Consider the following 25,242-nt stretch of genomic DNA (forward strand, 5'->3'; position numbering starts at 1 on the left):
TGAGACATCTACAAGGTGTAAAATACTACGTGCTGGAAAGTATGTCAAGTTTATCGTTTGCAAGGGTCGTCTTTAGTAGCTGATGTTTCTTAAATACCTTGGATTTTAATCTGAATTTGTTTAAAGACATTTTTAAGTTGTTAAATTGTATTTTTAAATATTTACCGTACGAAAATAATGGAATGAATGAATATTTCGGCTGAATTCACAAAGTTACCTGGTGTTTTTGGTGCTTCTTCCAAATATGGTTGGCATATCCACAGCACCGCCACCACCTGGGAGTATGTTAGAAATGCAGATTCATGGGCCCATCCCCGACCTACTGAATCAGAATCTCTGGGGGTGGGCACAGCAGTCTGTGTTTTAACAAGTTTTCCAGGTATCCTGAGAAGCCCTGATCCAAGTGAAACTATGAGATCACGTACTATTGATTTGCTCTAATTAGTGGAATTAAATTTCAATAATGAGAAAAAAGTATGGTGTATGTGGCAGAGCAGGCAAAAAGAGGTCAAACTGTTGTTTTTCATGAAATTGAAAATATTGCCATTTGATCATCATTCACATAGTTAGGTGAAAAGACTTATAACAGGGGGGATATAGAGAGTTGGGGGAAAACATTGGGAAAGATATTTAATAATTTTTCAGTTCAAAACGCTTTGGATTGAGTTTCCATGTTGAAGTTATCTGTATCATTTAATTTGAATAGGTTGGCTCATAGATGCAATAATTGCATAGGACAGATTTTCTCTTTTAATAAAATTGGAATCTAGAACATACTGGGCTAAATTAACTTGCATTTTTAGTTGTTCAAACTAGAGCTTTAAAAATTATCTCTGAAAAAGTGTTTTGTTTCTGTTTGTTTGTTTTTTAATGTCAAATTCATCCTGGGCTGTTACTTCTATAAAATACAATTAAATGAACTACCAGAAAAATGAGATTTAAAGAAAAAAGATGCACAAAATGCAAGCATCAGCTTTCCTGAAACGACCCGGTGGTGGACTGGTAACAATGTTCCCAGTGGGCACTAGTCTGCAGGCCACAGTAGGAGTTGCACTGGTTAAACCATCTCTCTAGTGTATTCACTAGTAAACCAACTGTGCTAAATGACCAGGTGAATAAACTTTAATAAGACAAGAAGCCGTGGAGGCTGTGAAGTCTGGGCTTGAATGTTGGCTGGACGCTTCTCCTTGGGCCTTGATTTTCTTACCTTAAAATGGGGATGGAGAGGATGACAACATTCACCTCACAGGATAGTGGATGGAGATTCTGGCGGTTGAGAATGTATCTAAGGGGATGCTTTAAATGAGAGACTGTAGGATTTAAGCTAGGTAGGGAAATGAGAACCCCAGGAAGAAGGAGGGCATTGAAAAGTGGTAGGATCGATGGATCGTAGAGTTAACTAGTGTTGAGTAATTATTTGAGTTGGTACTACAAGGAGAAGGGTGGAAACACAAAAGATAGTGGTTATGGACTGAGGGTTTGTGCCATGCCCCCCCACCCTGCCCCCCAGAGTGACTGTATTTGGAGATTCGGACTTTAGGAGATAATTAGCTTTAGGTGAGGCCATGCATGTGGGGACTTCACGATGGAATTAAAGCCCTTATAAGAAGAGATGACAGAGCTGCCCACATCCCCAGCTTTCTCGCTCTCTCCCTCCCACGTAAGGACACAGCAAGAAGGCAGCTGTCTGCAAGCCAGGAAGAGGGGCCTCCTCAGAACCCATGCTGGCACCCTGATCGCGATTTCCAGCCTCCTAAAACTATGAGAAATATATTTCTGTTGTTTGATCCACCCAGTTTATGGTATTCTGTTATGGCAGCCTGAGTAGACCAAGACAGCGGAGTTCATGAGTGAGACCCTTGAAATGAGGGGTTTTGGATGGATTGGAGTTAAGAACAATGACAAAGTCCTTTATCTTCTGTGACAGGAAGTGGTTAGATGAAAGGGTTGCCCAGGCTTTTTAAAATCCTAAATCGTGATGCTCGAGACTAAACTCGCAGCTGCAAGATCATAAAGTTTACAGAATCATGCATACTCAATTTCTTTTTATGATCTCCATATGAACTATAAGCAAGTAAAAGGTTGTGACAAAGCCCTTGAAAGTGTCAGACTGTCTTCACATATTTTCTTGTTTTAAACCCAAATAGATTGGTATCCCTTATACATTCATTCATTCAAGGAGATTTAAGTGCTTGCAAATTGCCAGGTGTGGTTCTCCATACTCAGAGCACAGACATACAGGCTTAGTCTGTTCAGGTTGACAAATTATCAAGGCTAGAATAGAAATGGTTTTTACATTTTAAAATAATTTCTAAAGAGTGAACACTCTTTCGTGACATGTAAAAATTATCTAAAATTCATGTTTCAATGTTCGTAAATAGTTTTATTGGAACATGGCCAAGCCCGTTCATTACAGATTGTGTCTGGCTGCTTTCACACTCCAAGAGGCGGAGTTAGGGAGTTGCCACAGAGACCCAGTGGCCCACGGAGCCTAAAAATATACTATCTGACCTTTACAGAAAGAGGTTGCTCACCCCTGCTGTAAACCCTTTGTTTCTTTACCTTCTTCTCGCATCTCCACCACGCTCTTCCCGCCCCATGTCTGAGGCCAGCTTGTGTCATTCAGTGTCGCCAACAGCCTCCTAGCTCCTGGTCAAGGTCAAAGAAGTTGTTTATCTTTGTTTCAACATAATGCGCAGGGAAGCAAAGCAACCTCGATTTCCATATGCAAACTAGATTTACAAGTATCTTCTCCCAGAGAACATTACTTTCATATAGTTTGCATTTGTATTTTTGACTTAGGGTTGAGGGCATATATTTTCTTAGCATTTGATTATGGATCTGGTTTTAACGGAAAAGCCTGTGGGGCTGGAGACCAGCCTGCTGCTGCTGGTTCTGTCTAGAATGCTCTGGTATGCACAGGGTAGATTATTGCAAATTGTGGAAATGAATACTTGTGGTTTAGGAACCAGGCAGTTGTCATTCTAGATGAGATTACGTGTCTGTCATGTTCAGACTCTCACTTCCTGAAAAGGGTCCTCTCCTAATATTTCACGAGTTGAAGACACATATGCAAGCTGCAAACTGAAACATGGAATGTGAATACTATCGTACTGCCTGTGGCAGAAAAAGGTGATTCTATTCTTTCCCTCTGCCAAGCAGCCATCAGCTTCTTTTGGAGGCAGGATGCTTATTTGCTTAATGCTAGCCTAATAACCACTGAACTGTGATTTCTGCTAAAATTAATCTTTTCAGTCACTTAATAATGTGTAGCAGAAGCAGCCGACAGTACATGGACTGCTTAAGTGAACTACTTTTAACATGAAGAGGAAGGTTTCATTTTGGTTTTAATTTTACGTGAATTTAATTACGTGAGTATTTGAGGATGACACAATTTTACTTTACTTTTCCCTGGGGAGATGTCAAGGAATTCTCATCCCTTCCAGGGATCCAGTCTCAAATATACTGTGTGGTCTGCTTCATCACCTCACTCTGTTCGATTCTCATAGGGCCAGCTGGGCTTTGATTTGAAGTAGCAGAAAATGTGTGTGAGTGTGAGTGTGTGTGTGTGTGTGTGTGTGTGTGTGTACATACACATGTGCCCTTTTGTAAGGAGGGAAAGACTGGCTGTGTTCTAGACTTGCACTAAAGAATGAAGGAGTGTAACCTTTAAAAATTGTGAATCACTATGTTGTACACCTGTAACCTATATAACATTGTACATCAACTATATCTCAATAAATAAAATAAAATAAAGAATGAAGGAGAAGCATCATGGAAATTTCAAGTGGCAGCAAATACAATTGGTGAGAGATGAAGGTGAACTTTATGGTTGTGATCTTTAGAACAGACTCTATACAAAGCCAAATGTCTACATTTCAATAATTATTGGTAAAAGTTTTAACTTAGACAACTTAGTTTTATTTCCCCATAAAGAACGGCTTTCCAAAAGTGCCCGCTGAGAAGTTAGGGAACTACATTTTTCTTCTCTGCTGTCTGGGAAGAAAAGAATAGGGCAGCATCAGGTGAAGAGAAAACGGGAAAGGCATGGGGAATTTTGGAAGGAGAAAAGACTCCAGGACTGAAAAGGAGGTCTTTGTTCTCTTCATACAGGTTATTTCTTCTTGCAACTTTTGTTTTGAAAAATTTCAAGATGAAAAAGAGCAGAAAGAATAGTTCAGTGAACCCCTGTATATCCACCCAGCTAGATTAAACAAATTGTTAACATTTCCCTATATGTGCTCTATCCACCCATCAATGTATCGATCCGTTCAACTATCCCTTGGCCCTCTATCTCTCCATCCCTTCCCATTCTGTGCATCCATCCATCCACCCATTGATCTATCTTCCCATTTGTCTCTCTTTCTAGAGCCTTTGAAAAATAAGTAGCAGATATCATCAACTTTGACTCATGAATACTTCAGCATGCATTGCTTCAAAATAAGGACTTTCCCCAGCATATTACTATTACACTTACAATCATTAACGATAATTCCTTCATATTATCAAATATTCACGTTTATTAAGTTTTTATTTTAATTATTACACTTTTCACTTTGAGAAGTTGTTTTTTAAATTTTCCTCTTTCCTGCTTATATATTAAAGCTTCTTTTTAAAGATGTCCCTTATAAACTATTAAATATAATTATTTATATTGTGTCTAATAATTTCAATATCTAAAATTTTATATGTCTGTTTCAGATACTTCCTCTTTTTTGCTGATTTTCATTAAGGTGCCTGTTCCTTGTGTGTACCCTGAAGTTTGAATGAGCGCTGCCCATTTCCCTTGGGAGTTTATTAGCGGCAATTGTTTGAGGTTTGGTTTGAACTTGAGATCTTTTAGAGAGGATATATCTTGACTCTGTTTGCAATAAAACTGAGACTACTTTAATCCAATTCTCCGTTGAGATGTTTTAGATCACATGAACAGTGTACATTTAGACTGAAACTCATATAAGGGCCAGACTACCATTATAAAATCCTAAAGGAGATTTCTTTTCCATTTATCCAACACCAACTTTGAGATGGGTGTGTAGTTTTTGTTTTGTTTCATTTTGGCTTTGGTCTCCTTTTGTGCATGATGTTTTTCTTGTTTTCTTTTGGGGTCTCAGCTTTAAGCAAAGGTTTTCCTGTTAGATTCCAGCTTGGATGACCCTGGAGTTCATCATATCCCCAGGGTTCAGCACAAAACCCCCAGAATACAGCCAGTTTGGGATTGGTTGCTCTTCAAGTTTCCAGGTTCCCCTTTTGGGGGACACTCTGTAGTGTGGTGATCATACTTCCAGAAGGAGGTGTCCTATAAATTTTTCATTAAGGTCAGAAGGGAGAATATTCTAGAAAAGTGATGGCTGACTTTCCTGTAGGGAAAGATAATTTCAAGGCTGGAATTTAACTTCCTATCTTGAAATAGTCTAGAATAATTATGTTATACAGACTTGCACTATCCAAGATTTTCTATTTTATTGTAATAAAAAACATTAAGCAAGCAATGACTTCATCTGACCATGTACCAAATTCTCATTTTTTTTTTTTTTTGCAACAATGGAGGTTATACATTGTCCAAAAAGGGATGCTTTGCCCATTTCAAACCAAGGAAACTAAATAATGATCTGATTAATAACCAGAAGATGTGGTTTCTCTTCTTGATCTTTAGAGCAGGAAAATGTTTCTTTAGACTCACCAAGAGGTGATTGGGTGAGGGAGGTGAGAGGTGGAGGTTGACCTTTATGGTTGTGATCTTTAGAACAGACGCTATAAGAAGCCAAATGTCTGGCAACTATGACTACTCAGATGAAGGAAGCCAAGCTCTACAATTTGACTGAGTGACCTTCACCATTAACCAACCTGAAAATACAAAGATGTCTGAAGGTGGAAAAATAAATCTGGTAGATAAATTGACCTTAAAAATTGGAATTTTATTACCAGGTAATATAGAAAACATTACCTTCTTATGTTTGTTTCTTTCAGTTTGGTTCACTAATAAAATCCAAACCTTTGAGTTTTTATGTATGCAAGTAAGAAAATGGAATATTAGGACAGACTTCCAAGTACATTTCCTCCAGAGTGATTCCATAGTGACAATAGATATACATGGATGGACAATTAGGTTTCTTTTTTTTTTAAGTTGTAGGAATTATTGTATCTATTTTGGTCACTGGATTACAGCCTCCATGCACATACAGAACATGTAGATATCAGGTTCCTGAAAATAACAGCCCTTGTTTCTCCCAGGGTGTCTGGAGACAGTTGTCAACCACAACACAATCAAGTCAACTAGACAGGGACTTTATGGATCTTTTCATTCTTACTTGAGTCCCCTTTACAAAATTCCTCAAATATGGATAGAGAGGAAGTGCCCCTTTCCAAAGTAAGACGATTTTATTTGGTGCTTTAAAAAAATTGATGACATGTCCTTCAATACTTTCCTCTGTCTCTTTAAGAGTCCACGGAGAAGCAATGAAGCAGGACTGGATAAGCAGATAGTTTTTGAACTAAACAGGATAGAGCACCTCCTGCTCTTGGGCCGGCTTCAAAGTGCTCCGGGCTACATATCCAGCCCAGAGAAACCCAGTGGAGCTTGAGCTTGTGGAGTAGCTTTGTACACTTCATTTGAACTTGCCCTCTGGCCTGGTGCTGGAGAGTTTTTGGCACCAAGATTTATAAACTCCTACAGCACCATGAGCCATCTAGAAATTCTTCACTTTCTGCTGTTCTCTTCCTGCTGTTCTCAGTGCCCCATCTTGATCTAGGCCCTTAATTCCAGCCTGCACTGAGCTTTTTGTAGTTAGAATTCTAACCAGTTAGAATACTACCTCTCATCTCTCCCCACACTTGTCCACACTGTGTATGGCACTCTGTTAATTCCTTCAAAAGCCACACAAATTAGATTGCCGTGTGCTCAAAGGCATTCAATGGCCCCCGTGATGGCTACAGAGAAAAAGTCCAAACTCCATAATTTTAAGGCCCTTCAGGATCTGGCCCTAAATTCCTCATCTAACTTTATCTGTCTCTTACAACTTACTAATAAGAACCCTCTGTCTTGGTTATATTCATTTACTGTTTGTAACTCACTGCTGGTACCACATTATAAACATCAAAGCCAACAAAAATCATTATTTTTGTAATGCGAAACCTCAAGGGAAAAGGTTAAGGATAAAGACCAATAGATTGAGCAAACTTGTTTAAAGATTTAACAGCTGTTATAACTCCACAGATATTTGGCCCATTCTTTCTTATACTGAACTCTTTGGTCACAATAGGTGGTTTAGACAGTGATGTGACTAAATCCATCCCACCTGGAAGCAAAAGTTCACACTGCATAGGAAGCTTCCTCTTCATATGAATCCTTCCTCCAACTTCCTTTCTCTGTTCTTTTCTTTTGAACTCTCCTCTTTGACATTTGTTATTAACAACGCCTGCCGTTCCATGTTCCTGAATATTTGCCATCCTCAGAACAGCTGGGTTTATTTTGATGGATGCTCCATTGTTCACTATGCAAACACAGCATCACTTTGGACATGATTTTCAATTGCTGAATATTCTGAGGGTTTATCATGCATGGGTGGTCTTGTCCATAACAGAAACCCCAGTCAATTTTGGAAGCTTTCCACACTTACATGTTTATTACTCTAGAATTCACTTTGCTGACTAATTCTGACCCTTAGATTCCTTTCTTCTTAAGAATCTTGTGATCAAATCAGTAATTTTGTACTAAAATATCACCTGGTTATGTATCCTAAATCTCCTCTTCTTTTGGTTTGAATTTTGGGGTATATTCTATGCTCCATATAATATACTGACACAGTACTTCATTTCATTATTTGTAAAGAAATAAATGCATATACATCGACGATGAACACTCTTTTAATGAGTGGGGTGCATGATCAGATGATATTAAAAGTTTGGAGACCATTTTTTTAAACGAATGATTGGACATTTACTATGTTTCACAATATATGATTATCTCTATTTATTGATTGATTGATTAATTATATTTGGCTACGTCGGGTCTTCGTTGCGGCATGCAGGATCTTCCTTGCGGTGTGAGGGCTTCTCTCTAGTTGTGGCATGTGGGTTTTCTCTCTCTAGTTGTGGCGCGTGGGCTTAGTTGCCCTGCGGCACGTGCGATCTTAGTTCCCCGACCAGGGACCGAACACACGTCCCCTGCATTGGAAGGTGGATTCTTTACCACTGGACCACAGGGAAGTCCCCCATGATTATCCTGTTAAACAGCTTTACCTATAAATTTCGCTCATTTTAGGCATACAATTAAATAACTTTTGGCAAATTTGCAGTCATGAGACCGTCAGCACCATCCAATTTTAGCACATTTCTATGATCTCAGAAAGCTCCTGGGTGTCTCTCTGCAGGCATTTCCTGTCCCCACCTCCAACCCCAGGCAACTAATGATCTTTCTCTCTCTATAGATCAGTCTTTTCTAGACTTTGCATATAAATGGAATCATATGATATGTGGTCTTTTGTGACTGGCTTTTTCACTAAGCATGTGTTTTTGCGGTTCATCATTGTAGCTTGCATTAATACTTCATTCACTGTTTCAGAACGATACATACAGCTATCCTGTAGGAATAGCCTACATTTTGCTTATCCATTCACCAGTTCATGGTCATTTGGATTGTTTCTACTGTTTTGGCTATTATGAAGTAGAAGTACTGCTATGAACATTCGTGTAGACATATGTTTTTATTTCTCTTGAATAATTCCCTAAGAGGGAATTGCTGGCTCATATGGTAACTTCATGTCTAACTTTTTAATAAACAACCACACTATCTTCCAAAGCGGCTGTACTATGTTACATCTCATCAGCAGTGTGTGAGGGTTCCAGCTTTTCCACATCTTCCTCATCAATGCTTGTTATTGTGTGTGTAATATGTGGCTGTGAGGTGATATCTCATTGTGGTTTTCATTTGCTTTTCTCTAACGACTGATGACGTCGAGCCTCTTTTCCATGTATACCTTCATTGGGGAAATGCTTATTCAAATCTTTTACTGATTGTCTTTTTGCACCTTTTCCAAAAAAACAGTAAACCTTCTGTGGGAATAGGAATAATATTTTATACTTTTTTGAACCCCAAATGCCTGCCTGGTACATTATAGGGTCACTCACATAATGGTGGCCCAAATGTCCAAAAGGATGATGATGATTTCATAGATAAAATGGAAAAAACGTTTCATGTTTTATCTCAGAAATTCACAAACTCGAGTGCCCACAGGCGCCATACTGGAAGCCTCCCCGGCTTCCACCTTCAGCTGATAACTCTCACTTATCCTTCTCAGCTTATATCTGACGCAGCTCCTCCTATAAACTCCCATAGGACCCCATATTACTCCTGTCAGAGCACATTTTACATTTTATTGTAATTTCTTTTCTTGCTCAATTTCTCTGCTATTTGAGGGCAAGGACTATGTGGCACTTATTCACCAGTATATTTTCAGTGACCAGACCTTTTGGCTGCATAGAAGAATCCAAAAAGACTTAGAGAACGAACTTATGTTTGTGAGGGGAGAAGGGCTGGGGGAGGGATAGATTGGGAGTTCGGGATTGACATGCACATACTGCTATATTTAAAATAGCCAACAAGGACCTACTGAAAAAAAAATTGCATGTTAAGTCAAATGAATTGATGCATAAGGGGCTCTCCAGCATCATCTTGGGGAGTGACATGATGTGACTGTGAAGTCTGTAAGCCTGAGTAGAAAGGACGTAATAAAATTCCCATACCCCTGCACGCCAAGTTGATATCTGATTTTTCACTCACATTCTCCTCTGAGTTTGAAGCTTGAGAAAGAGCACTTTTTTCTAGCACTGGGTTTACTGTAGCTGCTCCGTGAGATAAGGTCTGGAGCCTGGAGATGAGAAACTAGATGGTGCGGTTCTGAGCTGTGGAGCTATCCACGTTGTTGTCTGACGGGTCTTTTCACTCTGGTTTATTGCTGTGCCCTTTCGCTACCCACTTCCTTCCTCCAGCAAAGTCCTGGGGGAATATTAAGCACTTGCCTAACGTACCATTTTCTACAATATGCAAAGTGATGGTTACCAAATCATAGGCTTAATCCTTGCATGAGGAAACTCGGGGCTGGGGGTGGTGGAGATCTGTCTTTGCCAAAAATATGACTTTATTTTCTCTCTTTGAAGGATTTAGGTCATCTGCAAACCTGTCGGACCATGTACATTGGCTTAACTTTCATTTGGAAAAGGAAGTTACGCTTAGGGCTGAAATTTTCAAAGTGACTTTTTAAAAACTTGACTTTAAACGACATCTCTGCATCCTGTTGATGATTCGATCTTGGGCTCCAAGTCTTGAGAATCTCAGGAAATGTGAACTGATGATGGGAGTTTTTTTTTTTTTTTTTCCCTCACAATTATGATTTATGACAGTGAAAGAATACAAAGAAAAATCAGACGAGGGAAAAAGTGCATGGAATGAAGTTTGGAGGAAAGCAGGCACGTACTTCTAGGGCTTCTCTTCCGGTGGTGTCAGACAGAATGCATTTATTTCTCCTAGCAGTGAGTTGTGACAACACTGTGAAATGTTGCCAACCAGGGAAGCTCATTAAAGATTCAGATCTCAGATTTTTACTGGGGGCTAGTCATGTAGACACCCTCTACCTAGCATGTATCAAAATTCCAGACTGCCAGAAGGAAATCAAATGGTCCACAAACGTCACTGTTTTCACGAACAGTTTAAGCATGGTGAGTTGCTCCTGTCAGAGTGGTGGTGCTTCCTCGGAAATCCAAGGTCTCAGACACCAGCCAAGGGCTGTACTTGTAAGTACCTTAAATAATATATCTCTCGGTGTGAAAATCTCCAGTTCTTCAGTCTGCTTTTCAGTAGCCGATTAAACTTTCCAGGATTTCAGCACTATTCATTGCTTTCTGCTTTCAGCCGTGGTTGCGTACTTGAAGCTATCCTGAAGTGCTTTTTGCGACACCTTTCCCGCCCCTTCTGTGGGCAGGATCAGGCCTCTTTTATAGAGCTTGCCAGGTAAATTCTCCAAATTCTAGGCTGAGTAAAATCCTGCCTGTGATGCCGTGCTTTCAAATCATCTCCTGTGGGGCTGGTGGCAATACCACAAAGGAGCTGATGGATGGAGGAAGGGCTTGCTTTTGGTGTCAGGATTTCCTCAATCTTTAAAACTACTGAGAGTCAGAAAAAAAAAGGGGGGGGGGAGAGTAAGAGGACTTCTGATTTCTCAGTATTACTAATTAGCATAGAATAAATTTTAAATATTTGAACACTTTATTTGGCATAGTTGGGGAATGAGAGACTTCTTTTTAAGTGAATTATTGGGGGGTCTTAACTGTTAAGCATTAAGACATATAATTAAAGTGAATTATTAAGGGATCTTACTCTGTTAAGCATTAAGTCATATAATTAATTATATTTATAATTACCCTGTTAAGCATTTTATAAATGCCGCGGTGTAATGCCATCCGATAACTTAGGCTCATCATAAGAAACCCCAGATGTCGCACTGTGATTGAACACATTCATGTGTCCCAAACCCTAGCTGAGCTGTGTAGGTCTAGCTGGTCCTTCACTAAATGGCTCCAGGACTGCCTTTTTCTTTCTTCCTAAATTCTGGGGTCTGTGTTCTTAGGAAGAGTTTTTATGTCTCTTTCGTGTTATCAGGGTGTGATCTCTCCCTTCTTTTTGCAAATACTTCACCTCTTGTAGCAATCCACTCCCCATTCCTTATTTTGAACCTGTGGCTTCAGATTTTACAAGGGGCTAGACGATTAGATCACTAAGCTTGTTCAATCTTATGTAAGACTGATCAGGCCCAGAGATATCCTCCTAGGGATAAGATAGAGGAAATTTAGTAAGTGGAATGTCTTATACCTGATTTAGCTAGTTTTTAAAATTCTGGGCTGCTTTTCTGTTATAGGTAGTTGAAGATAGGAAAACTCTATGGAAGTGATGTGTTCTTTCATTACACCTGAATATCTGACTGCTCAAAGTAAAGAATAGAATTCTAGAATGAATCGCTACATTCTAATTTTTTCAGGCTGTGAGGATGATCATGGTGAGAGAGAGAGAGGAGAGAGAAAGTGAAAAAGAGAGGAGAGAGAATGTGAAGCGAGAACATCACAGGGGTTCATCACAGGCTCAGGGTCCAGTTTTCATCTTTCAGAAAACCAGTTTTTTAGCTCTCCCAGAAGTTTTCAGATTGTAAAATAAATCACACTAACTGTATTAGTTTCTTATTGCTGCTGTAACAAATTACCACAAACTCAGTGGCTTAAAAGCACAAATTTATTATCTTATAGTAAGGAGGTCAGAAATCTAAAATGAGTCCCACTGGGCTAAAGTCAAGGTGCCTGCAGGGCTGGTTCCTTCTGGAGGCTCTAGGGGAGGATCTGGTTCCTTGCTTTCTCCAGCTTCCAGAGGCCGCCTGTGTTGCTTGGCTCATAGCCCCTTCCTCCCTCTACAAAGCCAGCCCTGTAGCATCTTCAGTCCTCTCTGACTGTCGGACGTCTGCTTCCATGATCACATCAAATTCTCTGATGTTGGCCCTCCTGTTTCCCTCTTGTAAGGACCATTGTGATTACGTTGAACCATCCGTATAATCCAGGACAATTTTCCCACCTCAAGATCCTTCATTTAACCACATCTGCAGAATCTCTTTCGCTATGTAAGGGGACATATTCACAGGTTCTGGGATTACGACACGGGCATCTTTGGTGAGAGGAGGGGTGAACATTATTGAGCCTACCACACTGACCAAACTCACAGTATGCCGATTTAAAAACCGGAACAGCAATTTATAATGTATAATCTTAAGATATCTGGTAGGATAACTGGAATTACCTTTTTACATAGGACCCTCACTTCTGCCAGGACATTGGTCATGTGAAGAGACCAAATAATAGGGGCTTGCTTGGTACGCTGAGAATTACACCAATGGATATTGTCAAGAAACTATAGTAGTTTGACAAATTCTCCTTTATATTCTACAAATATTTCTACTCAGATAGGCAGTACTGGCTGTTAAAAGTGGTTTTTTGAATAGTTCTTGAGTTTGATACCCTGACACTCAGATTTCTTGGTTCTTCTCTCACTAGATCCCAAGGAATCCATAACTTGTTGTTATAATAATGTTTCCTAGTGAACAAATAACGTAATGCACCTGTGTTAAATTTATCTTTAATCTACGCCTTAGAGGCAGTTGAAATACTTTATTCAGAATCCACATTCTAGGCTGAATAGTTAGCATTTGAAGTGTCACAACGAGGAATCAACTCTTCCTTTACTTACTATTTCAAATCGCTGGAAATTTAGGCTGAGAGATTTATCAATTAGCAGCTAGGATGTAGGAAATGATTTTTCACCAGTGCAGAGAGTGGTTTTCAAGTCAAGTGAAACGTTGGCTGGGTCCTAGTGCTTTTTGTGAACAAGGCATAGGACCCTGGAAGCCCAGTGGGCGGCCATGGTCAGTGTAGAGCTTAAGTCTAGAGCCATCTTCGTCCTGCATCACTCTGCTTTGTGGCGGATGCTGACATCGCACCAGGACCTCAATTGTTCTTTCTGCAAAATATCCTTTCTCCTTAAATTTTGGAGATAGACTTGGATTTGGAGGCCTGCTGCCCTGCTGTGCTGACTGAAACGATATGAGAACATAGTCTGAGAAAATTCAGGTCATGAGCAATACTTACTTGTGGCGCTCCCTCCCCCTCTCCTTCCCTCCCTTCCTCCCTCCCTCCCTTCCTTCTTTCCTTCCTTCCTTCCTCATGCAGCTTTGCAATCGGTTTAGCCATTTATGAAACTACAACCAAATCATATGTCATTTAAGAATAAATTTAAATTTTGGCTCCAAAATTTTTCTTAAGACCCCTCTCCACGTTGTCACTTCAACAAATATTCCTGTTAAACACTGTCATCTTACCGGTTCTTAATTTCTTTTGAGCCACCTAGAGAGAATAGTTACATCTTCACCAAAGGACAAACTGTGAGGGAAAATGACAGGGTGAGGACTGCTTATTTTGCATTCTTTGGTTCAATCACTTCAGTTCATCAGGGAAATAAAACTGTCAGCACAACATCTCTGGATACAGGGGACACCAGTAGAATATATGATTCAAAGGATTGCCCAAGGCTAAGGTCACTGTGTAAGCTTTAATTAACTGGGACAGTCAGGGGCAGGTGCTGTAGAAGGGAACACTACCACTATTAATATTAATTTTTATGCGAATATAGGGAAACTCCTGGATACATTATTTCATAATTAATTTCCATATATGTTATGAATACCCTGGAAACTCCTAAAGGAGGGCTAGAGAGATCAATTCATTTAAAGTGGTTTAGTTTTTAAAGGCTCTTCTTTTAACCATATATATACGGCTACAAGTGAGTTTCACTTTCCTGTGTGGCTTTCTAGAGCCTTGAATAGCTCTACTTTTAAAATGGAAATGGTTAATGATCACTACTATGCTTTTTAGAATAGTTTAATGTCCTTGGGTGCATTTTTAGGTTGTAGCCTGAAGCAAGATGAACAAAACTTGTGATTGCTTTGGAGTTTCTGATATTTAACTCAGTTATTGCAGGAAATATACAGGTATTTGTCAATCAAATACGTTTGCTTTTTTTTTTTTTAAGTTGAGGTTATCCTGGAAATTGGTTTTAATAACTCAAAGTATTTTGCCTTATGTAAAATATTATATATATTCTAATATCTTATTCTCTTAAAAGTTGAATTTGTTTCCCGACCTATTGTTAACATTGATATTTTTATTGTCCCTTATCACAAATCTTTAAATGGGAACAAGTAGGGCCAAGCTATTCGCATTTGCCTCATGGCTTAGACACAAGGCTGATAAGACCACTTTCTGCTGAACCAGATTTTCATGTAGGACAGAATTCATCAGAAGCCCTGGGCAATGCTGAACTCAACCTGGGGTGAGTGGGATGGGGCAGTGAGGCAGAGAAGCAAAATTTCCTTAGAGAATGTGCTTCCTTTCATAAAATGGGGATCATAAGAAAATCTGTCACATTAGATACTGTACTGAGAAGATTAAATCATATAAAATTCAAACAGTAGCATGAACAGTAAGTACCTGGCAGATAGCAAACACTTCGTATCTGTTACCTTTTACTTTTACATCTCTTTCCTATCCTTCTTCCACAAATAAACAAATAATCAAGCAACAGGTATACCTTGTCATCCTCCCAGTTGTAAGATAGTGTTGGGCTTGTCAAGACACATAAGACAAAGTCTTCTCTCAAAAGATTCAAAATGATTAGCAAGATGAATCATGAATAAGGGATGATTTAGAAAATATAAGAGGAAGAAATTCTCATGATTTTCCAAATGAGGCTGGCAGAGAATGTGCATCAAAGAAATTCAGGGACCTAGAGATGATCATACTAAGTGAAGTAAGCCAGACAGAGAAAGACAAATATCGTATGATATCGATTATATGTGGAATCTAAAACAAAAAAAAGGTAGAAATGAACTTATATAGGAAACAGAAATAAACCCACAGACCTAGAAAACAAACTTATGGTCACCAAAGGGGAAAGCAGGGGGGAATAAATTAGGGGTCTGGGATTAACAGATACACACTACTATATGTAAAATAGATAACCAACAGGGACCTACTGTAGAGCACAGGGAACTATATTCAATATTTTGTAATAACCTATAAGGAAAAAGAATCTGAAAAAGAACATATATATATACATATATATGTGTGTGTGTGTGTATATATATATATATATATATATATATATATATATATGTATAACTGAATCACTTTGCTGTACACCTGAAACTAATGCAACATTGTAAATCACCTGTACTTTAATAAAAAAAAGAAAGAAAGAAATCCACGAGGGGAGCAGTGACTCTGGAGTGAAGTGGTCTGGAAGGCGTCACAGCGGAGCAGTCATGTGCATGGGTACAAAATGTGCTGGAGGAGGTGAAGGTGGGGAGAATATGGAGAGAGTAATAGAGTATTTGGCCGAACAAAAGATTGAAAGCACCAAGGCAAGAACCTGCAAGTTGTGTTTGAGGAATACTAAATAACTTAGTTTCTTGTCAGGAAAGTACTCTACTGGTGAATATTTAGTGAGAAAAAATGTGTGGACTCATTTCAGGGAGGAAACCTGTTGGCACATGTACACTTTTGTTAGAACCATCTTGTAAGTGAGATTGTGAAAACATGTCTGCTAACATTTCAGTTGGGAGCACATATCTAATTCTTCAATATGGTCCTAATATGGTCATTAATGTGAGCTACTCATAAATATGATCAAGGCAGCATAGAGCCACGGACATGTTAAACTTTCTACAGAGAATCCCTTCACGCCTTCTCTCACAGTTATTTATTTATTGAATTTTAGTTTATTTATATTTATTTTATTTTTATATAGCAGGTTCTTATTAGTTATCTATTTTATACATATTAGTATATATATATGTCAATCCCAATCTCCCAATTCATCCCACCACCATCCCCACCTGCCACTTTCCCCCCTTGGTGTCCATACATTTGTTCTCTACATCTGTATCTCTATTTCTGCCTTGCAAACCGGTTCATCTGTACCATTTTTCTAGGTTCCACATATATGCGTTAATATACGATATTTGTTTTTCTCTTTCTGACTTACTTCACTCTGTATGACAGTCTTTAGTCCATCCAAGTCTCTACAAATGACCCAATTTCATTCCTTTTTATGGCTGAGTAATATTCCATTGTATATATGTACCAGATCTTTAACCATTCGTCTGTCGATGGGCAATTAGGTTGCTTCCATGACCTGGTTATTGTAAATAGTGCTGCAATGAACATTGGGGTGCATGCTTTCACAGTTTCTTAAATGGCACTCCAAGCTAATCAGATATCATACAGTATTTATCTGACATCACACAGCATTTATCTGTTTTGATAGATTGCTTATTCTTGGCACTGTCCATTTTAGGCCTATGGAACCTACCTATTGACCTAGCAATAGAGCGTATTCAGTCTTGGATCAATAGATAAGTACTTATATTAAGTTTAATTATCTATTAAAACATACCCACTGTTGTCACAGCTTATCATTTTTCGTGGGTGCTGAAGCTAAAATGTTATTGAACAACATAAAGAATTTACATCCTATTTGTCACATATTTCATTGAACCCCTCAAATTAATTAAAATAATTTTTACCTTTAGTATGGAACTATTTTAGGTAGGTTGACTGCTACAACAAAGCGTCTAAAGCAGCATATACAGCCCAAGTGTCCAAGCTGATGTTTTGCAAGATTAAAATATTTCTTTCATAAAATATCCAACTAAGCTCAGGTCTAAGGCACATGTTCTTCATGACAAATGCTTCTTCTTCTGAGTTTTTTTTTTTTTTTTTTTTTTTTTTTTTAGTGACCATAATCAAGAGTGTTCAGGATAAAGGAAGGAAGGAATATGATCCAGTGAAACTAAATTTAGGTGGGTCAGATATTCTGAATGTGTAGGATTTTTTTTCATTTTTCCAACATTTTATTATGAAAAATTTTAAACATACAGTAAATCCGAAAGAATTTTAATTTAACCTTTATATACCCACCATCTAGATTGTACCACTAACATTTTACTATGCTTGCTTTATCATATATCTATCCATCATCCCTCTACCCTGGATGTCTAAAGATTTTAATTTTGACTATGTAGGGAATGGCTAAATTGATTTTATACAGAGTTCCTGTTGGTTAGGTCTTTGCCTCTGTGCTCCCGTTTCTGTAGCATCTACCATTACTTCTAAGCAAGATCAGTGGGACATATTAAAAGAGTCAGTTCACCAGAAAAAATTGTTTCTGAGCATTTAATAATGTTCTTAAATTAGCATCATAAAAATCATCTGGGGAGTTTGTTAACATAATATTTCCTTGAACTTAACTCCCAAAATTCTTAGTTAGTCACTAAATCCGAGGTAGGGACTTTAAATCTGCATTTTTTTTGTTGTTGTTTTTGTTTTTGCGGTACGCGGTCCTCTCACTGTTGTGGCCTCTCCCATTGCGGAGCACAGGCTCCGGACGCACAGGCTCAGGGGCCATGGCTCATGGACCCAGCCGCTCCGCGGCATGTGGGATCTTCCCGGACCAGGACACGAACCCACGTCCTCTGCATCGGCAGGCGGACTCTCAACCACTGCGCCACCAGGGAAACCCAAATCTGCATTTTTTTAAAGCAGCGTTTTAAAAGGCATCAAAGATGAATTTGATATGTGGTTGGATTTGGAAAACATTGACCTTGATGCTACCAAAGAACTGTATCTTACAGTCTTTAAAGAAGGCAAGACATTTTGGGGAAAAGTCAAAAATACAGGATATAACCAAGCATCAAATTCTGTGGTTTACATTCTAGCTGCTAGAGACTTTCAGAGAATGGAAAGACCTCTATGGCTAGAAAACTGGTCAATGTTTCATGATGACAAGAAACTTAAATGGAGTCTAAAAGAATCAGTAGAATTTGAAGAAGTCAAGAAAGAGAAGACAGGAGATCCAGGCCTAGAAAACACAAGAGGGAGCACGGCCAGGAACTGACGGGGGTGAAGTCTCTGTGCTGAGGAGATACGGAGTTGGTGGGTTCTGGAGGGTGTCAAATACTAGATAGGAAAAAAAATGTAAATTACCAAAAACATTTTAAAGAAAAGCTTTGAAGGTCTCTGGCTCCTGCCCTAGCAGTAAATGACCCACTGAAGATAAATTGTAACTTTCTATTGTGGTTTCTGGTAGACACACAAACTATGCAAAATGCAATGGGATCCAGAGCAAACCATTCCAATCCAAGGAGGAAGCATTCTCTTACATTCTGATTGCTTATGCCCTTCTGGGGTCTTAGATACTTGCCAGTCTGAGCCACTGAGACCTCAGAGGCCTTTTTCTCACTTTGATATTGATCTCCTGGTTCCAAAAACCTTGTTTGGCTCATAACAAAAATGGCATTGAGATTTTCCATTTCTACTCATCTCCAAAACCTCTGACTTGCCATCATTTCCCTAGTCTTTTGTTGTTGTTGTTTTGTGTGTTTTTTCCTCTCTGGCTCCCACTGTAACCCTGACAGCTGAGGTTGTGAAATCCCTTGGAGCTGTATCATCATCTTGGAGCCCTCTGGTCTCTTAGCTTATTTATGGGATCATGGAAGCTGTATTCGTTATCAGCTACCCCTAAACTCAGCTGTTTCAAACAAAAATCATCTATGATTTCCCAGCTTCTGAAGGTCAGAAATCTGGGAGAGGCTCAGCTCAAGGGTTCTGGTTCAGAGATGCTCACGAGGTTGCAGCCATCATGTTGGCCAGGCTGCAGTCATCTCAGAACCTGACTGGGTGAAAGGACCCATGTCTAAGCTCACTCATGGGGTGGCAGCAGGCCCCAGTTCCTTACTGGCTTTCTCCAGAGCCAGTGATACTCTAGAAAGTTGGCCAACAAGCCAGAGAACACTTAGGATGGAAGCTGCCTTTCATAACCAACTATCAGAAGGGACAGCCCGTCACTCTGCTGTATACTCTTTGTCACATAGACGATCCCTGGTACAAAGCAGGAGGGAACTATACAAGACACGAATGTTAGGAGGCAGGGATCATGGGGGGCCTCCATGGAGGCTGGCCACTATAGGAGCCTCTACCCCAGTTCTTTTGTTCAACTGTCCCAGCTCCATGCCTATCTAGGTGCTTCCTACATCTATCTATCCTGCTTCAACATGGCACTGAGAGACCCTGAGCACATTTTCTGTTTCCACTGACCAAATCCACTGAATGTTACACTGACTGAATGTTACCCTGACCGAATGCCTTTTGTGTACCCAATGCCATAGTGGGTACCATGGAGGATTCTGAAACAATAGGAGGTGAGCTCTTATCCTCAAGACCTTCGTAGTATAGTTGAGAAAACAGAACACACACTAAGATCCTTAGAACCCTTCTCTTGGAGAACTATAGAAAACGAACTCAACCGTAGCTTAGGCAAAAAGCGGGATTTTCTGTAAGGCCTGTGTAGCTACAGGAAGGGCAGGGGTGTGGACACAGTGGATGCAAGACACAAATCCCACCAGGGATCTTCCCTCCCCTTTCCCATTTCTGTTACTCTCTCTGTATTGGCCTCATTCACTCAGACCGGCTTCTTTCTCATGGCAATCCCCAAAGCTCTGGCAGTGCTGGGTCTACATATTGAAGCTGTACTATGTAGAAGGTAATGGTTGTGTGCAGTTTCAAGTTTTAGAATTTAAGGGAAGGGCTCTGATTGGATCAAACTGATTCCTGGATCAGTCAGCATCCATCCTTTACTTTGTCCAACTCTCATCAGGTGTTGACATCGTGGCAGGCATTGGGATGCATGTGGGAATTACAAAAAAAAAACACCCCAAAATACAAAGCAGATTCCCTGCCAGAGATATGGTGGTGATTGGCAGTCAGAGAGCAGGAGGGTTAAGAAGCTCATCTGTAGGCCTGAAACCACCCCAGATAGAAGGCTCTGACTGCAAGCAGTTCTGCATACAAGGGGGGCAGTGAGAGCGGAGTGAGCCTGTAGGTTGTGTGAGGCTCTGTGTCATTTCTAGTGCATTCCAAAATTCTGCTTTTTTCCTCTCTCTTTTCATTCAGTTGGGTCTACCCGGTTCTGTCCAGGTTGTTTCTTTAAGACGCCAATTCTTTGCGTAAGAAGCCCTTCCTAGGTTGTGTTCTGAGTAGCACCTAGCTTGCTGAAAAGCACTGGATTTCTAACAAGTCATAATAGTTTCTGACAGGATCTTTCTTTTGAAAGAAAATGTGAGAAAGCAAGGGCGATAAAAATGTCTTTGTTTTCACTGAGGCACAGTCAGAATGAATAATTAAGAAACTGATACTGAAGTCAGCAGCATTATCTGAGCTGTTAGTCAAAAGAAGGTGGATGAAGGTGTGGGTGTGTTTTGGTTTCCAGACGACAGGCAGAAGTTCTTGAGTCTGTGTTTCTGTTAATGGTTCTATCTGCCTGGATGATGAGGGCAGAACTCTCTTCTGGGTGCGTAGAGCTGTTTTTCCAAAATGACACACTTAGAACCACTAAATAGCTTTTCAAATGACGTGATTTCAGGAAAGTGGTAGGGTTGTAACTCCAAAATAACACCCTCAACTCAATGTTCAATATCAAAATGTCTTTGTCAAAGAGACAAAATATTTTATTCTATAGTTAAAAAAAAGAGACAGATACAAATATTTCTGGAAGAGTTAGGATACTGATTTAAATTTATATTAAAATGTTAATAAATCATACCAAATGCTTTCCTGGATTTTTCAAAATTGAATGAGGCATGTGCACGTGTATGTGTGTGTGTGTGTTTGTGTGTGTGTGTGTGAATTAGGTTAAGGACTTAGATTTCCAACTCTGCCTAATACACAATTTTGCTTAGAGCTGATTATAATAGTGAATTCTCATTCTATTTCACACCACAAATAGGTCATGATTTTGACTGGGAATTCTGTCTGCAAAATAATAACATTAGGGTCAGACATTGGACCCTTTCAGAATATTTGTCTTTTGATGATTTATTTTAACAATTTGTCTCCATATTAGCATTCCAGTGAGCCTAGTTTTTTCAAAACTTAATTCTTTTCAATAGGAACTATGAGTTAACATTTTCCCTTCAAATATTTTGTTGAGGAGCAGAGAATAGTTCAATATTCCTTTCCCAATGTGATATCTTTCACTAGAGCATTACCTCCTTCAAATGACAACCTCTGGCTACAATTCAAATCAGATAAGGCCTGTTATTTATTTAAGGTCCTTTAAGAGCACAGCCAATTAGAGACCATTGAATAATACTCACATCACTGAGGTTTCCTAGAAAGGGCTCAGTTATGGGGTTTTAGAGCTCCCATTACAAGGCGTGGCAGGCTGCCTATTTTCAAAGAGATGTTTAATTTTGGAAATCTGTGATTCCCTTGTTAGACTCACACTCCTTTGATTGTAGGTGTTTCCAAGAAATCTGAGCCCTTGTCAGGCTATTTCTATAAAACCACCTACTTTTTTTTCTCATAGGTGGCTGACAAGAAATAATTCAGTAAAAATAGGCTTAATAAAACTGTACTCTGCTTGATTCAACCGACTTCATATCAAGAGTTCATCAAATTTCTATTAATGAAGTACTCCATTAATTCACTTATTCAGCCAATATTTATTGAGGGCTTTCTATGAGTCAAGCACCACAGTCAAAGCAATAGGTAAGTTCTCTGCTCTTATTTGACAACAAGGAAATGGACAATGAAAATACATACACATATGAACATGTCTACACCAGTGAACATCAGATAGCAGGTAAAGTACCAGGCTGAAAATCCCTACAATGTGATGGGCTAGACTGGGTCAGTACCCTACCTGAGGGACTTAAGTAGTCTCATTTAGGATGAGTCATTTATGTGAGGTCCATATGACCAGAAGAAGTTAGGCTTGTGATGAACCTAGCATTCAAGGCAGAGAGAAGTTTGCTTCAGAAGCCCCATAGTGGGGACGGCCTTGGCATGCTGGGGGAAGAGAAAGAAGGTCCATGTGGCAAAGCTCAGGCACAGGGATTCGGGGAAGCGGGCAGGGTCTCGATCATGGACTACTGTGTAGGTCAGCAGAAGGAGTTTAGATTTCATTTTAAGTGCAACGACAGGCCATTGGAGAATTACGAGCGGAAGAATGGCATGACCTAATTTAATTTTTCTGCAGAAAATGAATGATAGGAGACAAGAGTGGAAGTAGGGAGATCAATTAAGGGGCAATTATAGTAGACTAGACTGCAATGCAGAGAACACAGAGCCTGGAGAGTGGTGGTGGTGGGGAACCACTAGAGAAAGAAAATATTATATATTTATATTTATAGATACACACATATGTCTACACGTGCATATACATATATGTATATATTTAAATTTCAACTTTCTGTTTCTATATTATAATATGTTTCTATTCTGTAATATGCATATCTACCATTGTAGATATGTTATCCATAAATAAATCAACTTACATAACGGGAGTGTGTGTGTGCTCAAAAATATTTTATTCATGCATGTGTGATCCAAAAGTTTTGGACGTCCCTGGTCTAGGGGTCAGATGATTGTGACTTGGATTTGGCGGTAATCGTGGAAATAAAGGGCAGCAAATGCATTTGGGATAAGGTTGGAAGGTAAAATGAACAAGATTTGTTGACGGAGTGGGTTGTGCTAGACTCCATGTGGAGCCACAAGGATACACACGGCTCAAGACACAGCCCAACCCCAGGGAGCTTGTAGGATTTTCCTGGCTTAGGAATGAGGATGTAACAATTTTCGAGTTTTTTTTTCCTTGTCACTTTCACACACAACATGACTCAAATTTCCTCAAGTGAAAACAAGTTTCTCTTCATGTCCGGGTCACCTCTTTGCACAACTCTTGGGGCCACCTTTAGCATTATATTCTCTAGAGTTGTGTTTTATGGAGTTGAAACATTCAGAATTTTATATTGAGAAGATGCTACTTGTGCGTGTGTGTGTGTGTATCTTCAAGAGTGTTTTCTACTAGAGTGACTCCAGTTTAGGTTTATTCTGCCCCTACCCCCTTCCATCCCTTTCCCTCAAATGAGAGTATTTACTTGAGACTATAGAAACGAAGGAATAATTTGAGATTTTCCAACTCACTTTATGGCCGAGAGCTCAGGTCTCAAGGATGAGAAGCATCCTTTAGGTGGGGCTTGGAGCCAGGAAATGAGGCTCTCGTTTGTTCTTAGTGAGTCTGGTTATAAAAGAGTGTAACCCTGGGGTTTCCACATGTGATATGTTTTTGCCCTTTGCCAGGCTTGATAATACCTGCTCACCTCATCCCTCCCCATCCCCCAAATAACCCACCCACACCAAAGGCATTAGTGAACTCTATGAAACATTGAACATTTTGTCCCCAGAAGACATTTGTCCTTTCCCGAGTCATTCTCATCTCTGCATTCAGAGAAACTTTCCCTCAGGCAGCCCTGAGCCTGGCTTCACTTCATTCAGCCTCCCTTATCACACAAAACTGTTTCCTTCTTCAGGGCACATGATGCTATAGGCACTCTTCAAATTATGTTCTGGACGAGAACCGGATCCCTCATTGAGATGCAATTAGTGTTGGAACATCCACAGAGATAAAACTTTCTCTATGTTGTTACAATGAGATTGCAAAAATTGTTATATGTTAACAATTGTATTGTTGCTACGTTAAAATGAATTCTAAATGACTGGCCAATGCATGAACTTTCAGAATATAATCTGTATTTACACTAGAGACCATCTTTATCTATTAAATGCACAAACAGAGCCTTCAGTTAGTTGCTGAAAGCACAGTGTACTCTATTTATCCTGAGGTGAAGAACACAATTTTTTTCTAAGAAACAAGAAAATTATCTTTTATAGTGTTACAATGTTTTAGTTTTTCATGGAAAGCAAAGCATTAGGCAAGCAGTTAAAGTAGGTTTTGTTGTTATTATTATTATTACAGTAAGGAGACTTAGAGAAGATTAAAGCCGTTTTTAATAAGTACAGAGAGTCATTATTTTCTAATGAAAAACAGGAGAAAAACTACTCTGACATTTTGTTGCTATTTCTGTTCTTGGGAAGAAACTAAAGGCTTAGACTCTGTGTTTCTGCCTTGAATGTTTGGAAAGCAGTAGAGACAAGACTCCTGCGCTCGAAAAACTGAAAATCAACCTAGGGAAATTGCACATATATATGCACAAAATGACTCAAGACACTTGGTGAATCTATAGTTAGAAGCCAAGTGGAGAATTCATCATTTCACCTGACAAATACTGTTTGTCTGTAGCCCTGCTGGGACTTTGAGTAAAAAGATGAAAATATAAGTTGAAAATGTAAAATCTTCAGGCTTTGGGTACTTGTCATGCTCTCTGACTGCCTCATGCATTTTGAGCATTCTTATAACGTCTGGAGAATTTGCTGCCTGTATCAGTTTTCTGTTGCTGTTATTTAAAAATTACCACGAACTCAGTGATTGAAAAACCACAAATTTGTTGTCGCACAGTTTTGCAGTTTGGAAATCCAAGATCAGTCTCTCTGGGTTAAAATTAAGGTGCTGGCAGGGCTGCATTCCTTCTACAGAATCTGTAGAGTCTGTTTCCTTGCCTTTTTGAGTTCCTAGAGCCTGCCCATCTTCTTTCACTCGAGATCCCATCCTCCGTTATCAAAAACAGCAGCACGGGATCTCCAACTCTCTCTCTGTCCTCTTTTTCCATCGCCGCATCTCCTCGTCTCTTACTCCGACCC

This window comes from Tursiops truncatus, chromosome 3 (genome assembly GCF_011762595.2).
Source record: "Tursiops truncatus isolate mTurTru1 chromosome 3, mTurTru1.mat.Y, whole genome shotgun sequence".
Taxonomy (NCBI): Eukaryota; Metazoa; Chordata; class Mammalia; order Artiodactyla; family Delphinidae; genus Tursiops; species Tursiops truncatus.